Here is a 5,721-nt window from a genome sequence, read left to right on the forward strand (position 1 = left end):
TGTGTTATTCCCCCTCATTTATCACTGTACGGTCCCCTCTCCCCTATATAATAATAATACCACATATCAGTGTGTGCTGGGAGCTGTGTTATTCCCTCTCATTTATCACTGTACGGTCCCCTCTCCCCTATATAATAACAATACCACATATCAGTGTGTGCTGGGAGCTGTGTTATTCCTCCTCATATATCACTGTACAGTCCCCTATATAATAATAATACCACATATCAGTGTGTGCTGGGACCTGTGTTATTCCTCCTCATATATCACTGTACGGTCCCCTCTCCCCAATATAATAATAATACCACATATCAGTGTGTGCTGGGAGCTGTGTTTTTCCCCCTCATATATCACTTCACAGTCCCCTCTCCCCTATATAATAATAATACCACATATCAGTGTGTGCTGGGAGCAGTGTTATTCCCCCTCATATACCACTGTACTGTCCCCTCTCCCCTATATAATAATAATACCACATATCAGTGTGTGCTGGGAGCTGTGTTATTCCTCCTCATATATCACTGTACAGTCCCCTATATAATAATAATACCACATATCAGTGTGTGCTGGGACCTGTGTTATTCCTCCTCATATATCACTGTACGGTACCCTCTCCCCAATATAATAATAATACCACATATCAGTGTGTGCTGGGAGCTGTGTTATTCCCCCTCATATATCACTGTACTGTCCCCTCTCTCCTATATAATAATAATACCACATATCAGTGTGTGCTGGGACCTGTGTTATTCCTCCTCATATATCACTGTACGGTACCCTCTCCCCAATATAATAAAAATACCACATATCAGTGTGTGCTGGGAGCTGTGTTATTCCCCCTCATATATCACTGTACTGTCCCCTCTCTCCTATATAATAATAATACCACATATCAGTGTGTGCTGGGAGCTGTGTTATTCCCCCTCATATATCACTGTACAGTACCCTCTCCCCTATATAATAATAATACCACATATCAGTGTGTGCTGGGAGCTGTGTTATTTCCCTCATATATCACTGTATGGTCCCCTCTCCCCCTATATATAATAATACCACATATCAGTGTCTGCTGGGAGCTGTGTTATTCCCCCTCATATATCACTGTACGGTCCCCTCCCACCCATATAATAATAATACCACATATCAGTGTGTGCTGGGAGCTGTGTTATTCCCCCTCATATATCACTGTACGGTCTCCTCTCCCTATATAATACCACATATCAGTGTATGCTGGGAGCTGTGTTATTCCCTCTCATATATCACTGTACAGTCCCCTCTCCCCTATATAATAATAATACCACATATCAGTGTGTGCTGGGAGCTGTGTTATTCCCTCATATATCACTGTACAGTCCCCTCTCCCCTATATAATAATAATACCACATATCAGTGTGTGCTGGGAGCTGTGTTATTCCCTCATATATCACTGTACAGTCCCCTCTCCCCTATATAATAATAATACCACATATCAGTGTGTGCTGGGAGCTGTGTTATTCCCCCTCATATATCACTGTACAGTCCCCTCCCCCCTATATAATAATAATACCACATATCAGTGTGTGCTGGAAGCTGTGTTATTCCCCTTCATATATCACTGTACGGTCCCCTCTCCCCTATATAATAATAATACCACATATCAGTGTGTGCTGGGAGCTGTGTTATTCCTCCTCATATATCACTGTACGGTACCCTCTCCCCAATATAATAATAATACCACATATCAGTGTGTGCTGGGACCTGTGTTATTCCTCCTCATATATCACTGTACGGTCCCCTCTCCCCAATATAATAATAATACCACATATCAGTGTGTGCTGGGAGCTGTGTTATTCCCCCTCATATATCACTTCACAGTCCCCTCTCCCCTATATAATAATAATACCACATATCAGTGTGTGCTGGGAGCAGTGTTATTCCCCCTCATATACCACTGTACTGTCCCCTCTCCCCTATATAATAATAATACCACATATCAGTGTGTGCTGGGAGCTCTGTTATTCCTCCTCATATATCACTGTACAGTCCCCTATATAATAATAATACCACATATCAGTGTGTGCTGGGACCTGTGTTATTCCTCCTCATATATCACTGTACGGTACCCTCTCCCCAATATAATAATAATACCACATATCAGTGTGTGCTGGGAGCTGTGTTATTCCCCCTCATATATCACTGTACTGTCCCCTCTCTCCTATATAATAATAATACCACATATCAGTGTGTGCTGGGACCTGTGTTATTCCTCCTCATATATCACTGTACGGTACCCTCTCCCCAATATAATAATAATACCACATATCAGTGTGTGCTGGGAGCTGTGTTATTCCCCCTCATATATCACTGTACTGTCCCCTCTCTCCTATATAATAATAATACCACATATCAGTGTGTGCTGGGAGCTGTGTTATTCCCCCTCATATATCACTGTACAGTACCCTCTCCCCTATATAATAATAATACCACATATCAGTGTGTGCTGGGAGCTGTGTTATTTCCCTCATATATCACTGTATGGTCCCCTCTCCCCCTATATATAATAATACCACATATCAGTGTCTGCTGGGAGCTGTGTTATTCCCCCTCATATATCACTGTACGGTCCCCTCCCACCCATATAATAATAATACCACATATCAGTGTGTGCTGGGAGCTGTGTTATTCCCCCTCATATATCACTGTACGGTCTCCTCTCCCTATATAATACCACATATCAGTGTATGCTGGGAGCTGTGTTATTCCCTCTCATATATCACTGTACAGTCCCCTCTCCCCTATATAATAATAATACCACATATCAGTGTGTGCTGGGAGCTGTGTTATTCCCTCATATATCACTGTACAGTCCCCTCTCCCCTATATAATAATAATACCACATATCAGTGTGTGCTGGGAGCTGTGTTATTCCCTCATATATCACTGTACAGTCCCCTCTCCCCTATATAATAATAATACCACATATCAGTGTGTGCTGGGAGCTGTGTTATTCCCCCTCATATATCACTGTACAGTCCCCTCCCCCCTATATAATAATAATACCACATATCAGTGTGTGCTGGAAGCTGTGTTATTCCCCTTCATATATCACTGTACGGTCCCCTCTCCCCTATATAATAATAATACCACATATCAGTGTGTGCTGGGAGCTGTGTTATTTCTCCTCATATATCACTGTACGGTACCCTCTCCCCAATATAATAATAATACCACATATCAGTGTGTGCTGGGAGCTGTGTTATTCCCCCTCATATATCACTGTACCGTCCCCTCTCCCCTATATAATAATAATACCACATAGTGTGTGCTGGGAGCTGTGTTATTCCCCCTCATTTATCACTGTACGGTCCCCTCTCCCCTATATAATAATAATACCACATATCAGTGTGTGCTGGGAGCTGTGTTATTCCCTCTCATTTATCACTGTACAGTCCCCTCTCCCCTATATAATAACAATACCACATATCAGTGTGTGCTGGGAGCTGTGTTATTCCTCCTCATATATCACTGTACAGTCCCCTATATAATAATAATACCACATATCAGTGTGTGCTGGGACCTGTGTTATTCCTCCTCATATATCACTGTACGGTCCCCTCTCCCCAATATAATAATAATACCACATATCAGTGTGTGCTGGGAGCTGTGTTATTCCCCCTCATATATCACTTCACAGTCCCCTCTCCCCTATATAATAATAATACCACATATCAGTGTGTGCTGGGAGCAGTGTTATTCCCCCTCATATACCACTGTACTGTCCCCTCTCCCCTATATAATAATAATACCACATATCAGTGTGTGCTGGGAGCTGTGTTATTCCTCCTCATATATCACTGTACAGTCCCCTATATAATAATAATACCACATATCAGTGTGTGCTGGGACCTGTGTTATTCCTCCTCATATATCACTGTACGGTACCCTCTCCCCAGTATAATAATAATACCACATATCAGTGTGTGCTGGGAGCTGTGTTATTCCCCCTCATATATCACTGTACTGTCCCCTCTCTCCTATATAATAATAATACCACATATCAGTGTGTGCTGGGACCTGTGTTATTCCTCCTCATATATCACTGTACGGTACCCTCTCCCCAATATAATAATAATACCACATATCAGTGTGTGCTGGGAGCTGTGTTATTCCCCCTCATATATCACTGTACAGTACCCTCTCCCCTATATAATAATAATACCACATATCAGTGTGTGCTGGGAGCTGTGTTATTTCCCTCATATATCACTGTACGGTCCCCTCTCCCCCTATATATAATAATACCACATATCAGTGTCTGCTGGGAGCTGTGTTATTCCCCCTCATATATCACTGTACGGTCCCCTCCCACCCATATAATAATAATACCACATATCAGTGTGTGCTGGGAGCTGTGTTATTCCCCCTCATATATCACTGTACGGTCTCCTCTCCCTATATAATACCACATATCAGTGTATGCTGGGAGCTGTGTTATTCCCTCTCATATATCACTGTACAGTCCCCTCTCCCCTATATAATAATAATACCACATATCAGTGTGTGCTGGGAGCTGTGTTATTCCCTCATATATCACTGTACAGTCCCCTCTCCCCTATATAATAATAATACCACATATCAGTGTGTGCTGGGAGCTGTGTTATTCCCCCTCATATATCACTGTACAGTCCCCTCCCCCCTATATAATAATAATACCACATATCAGTGTGTGCTGGGAGCTGTGTTATTCCCTCATATATCACTGTACGGTCTCCTCTCCCTATATAATACCACATATCAGTGTATGCTGGGAGCTGTGTTATTCCCTCTCATATATCACTGTACAGTCCCCTCTCCCCTATATAATAATAATACCACATATCAGTGTGTGCTGGGAGCTGTGTTATTCCCTCATATATCACTGTACAGTCCCCTCTCCCCTATATAATAATAATACCACATATCAGTGTGTGCTGGGAGCTGTGTTATTCCCCCTCATATATCACTGTACAGTCCCCTCTCCCCTATATAATAATAATACCACATATCAGTGTGTGCTGGGAGCTGTGTTATTCCCCCTCATATATCACTGTACGGTCCCCTCCCCCTATATAATAATATTAATAATAATATTATATAATATAATATAAACAGGACACGTTACCTGGCTTCGGCTGTCAGGAATGTCTATGACAAAATGGCTTCTAAAGCCCCTGTAGCCCCGCCCCCTCTGCTCTGTGACTGGGAGACTATAAGAATATGGCCGCCGGTCGCCGTACATGAGGACACCATTAGACTATGATACTGTTGTTTGTGTAGGTGGCTTCTAGTTACAGGACGTCCTTCCTACTTTTTGCCGCCTGATTGGCTACTCGCTGCTGCCAATCACCGCACTGAGGGGAATGAGAGGAGGGCGGTCACTATGATACGGGAGCGGGGCGTGGTTATGTAGAGGGGCGTTTCTTCTATAATTGCAACTTCCGGTGATGGTCCTAGCATGTAGAGGCAGAAAGCGGCCATTGTTGTGTCTGGCAGCAGGTAATGGTATTTACGATTATTATACAGGGGGAGCAGACAGTGGTGCTGCATTATCAGTATACAGGTAGGAACGCCTTTAGTGTGTTATTATTATAAAGGTAGAGTAGAGCTAATGATCATTACATTGGTATATTAGAATCCGGTGCTGGTATAATAGGGGTGGAGCTGACCCTATTTTTATTATATTACTGCTGAAGCAGTCTCTGG

The sequence above is a fragment of the Taudactylus pleione genome, unplaced genomic scaffold (assembly GCF_031769625.1).
Source record: "Taudactylus pleione unplaced genomic scaffold, aTauple2 ptg000504l, whole genome shotgun sequence".
In the NCBI taxonomy this organism is placed as follows: Eukaryota; Metazoa; Chordata; class Amphibia; order Anura; family Myobatrachidae; genus Taudactylus; species Taudactylus pleione.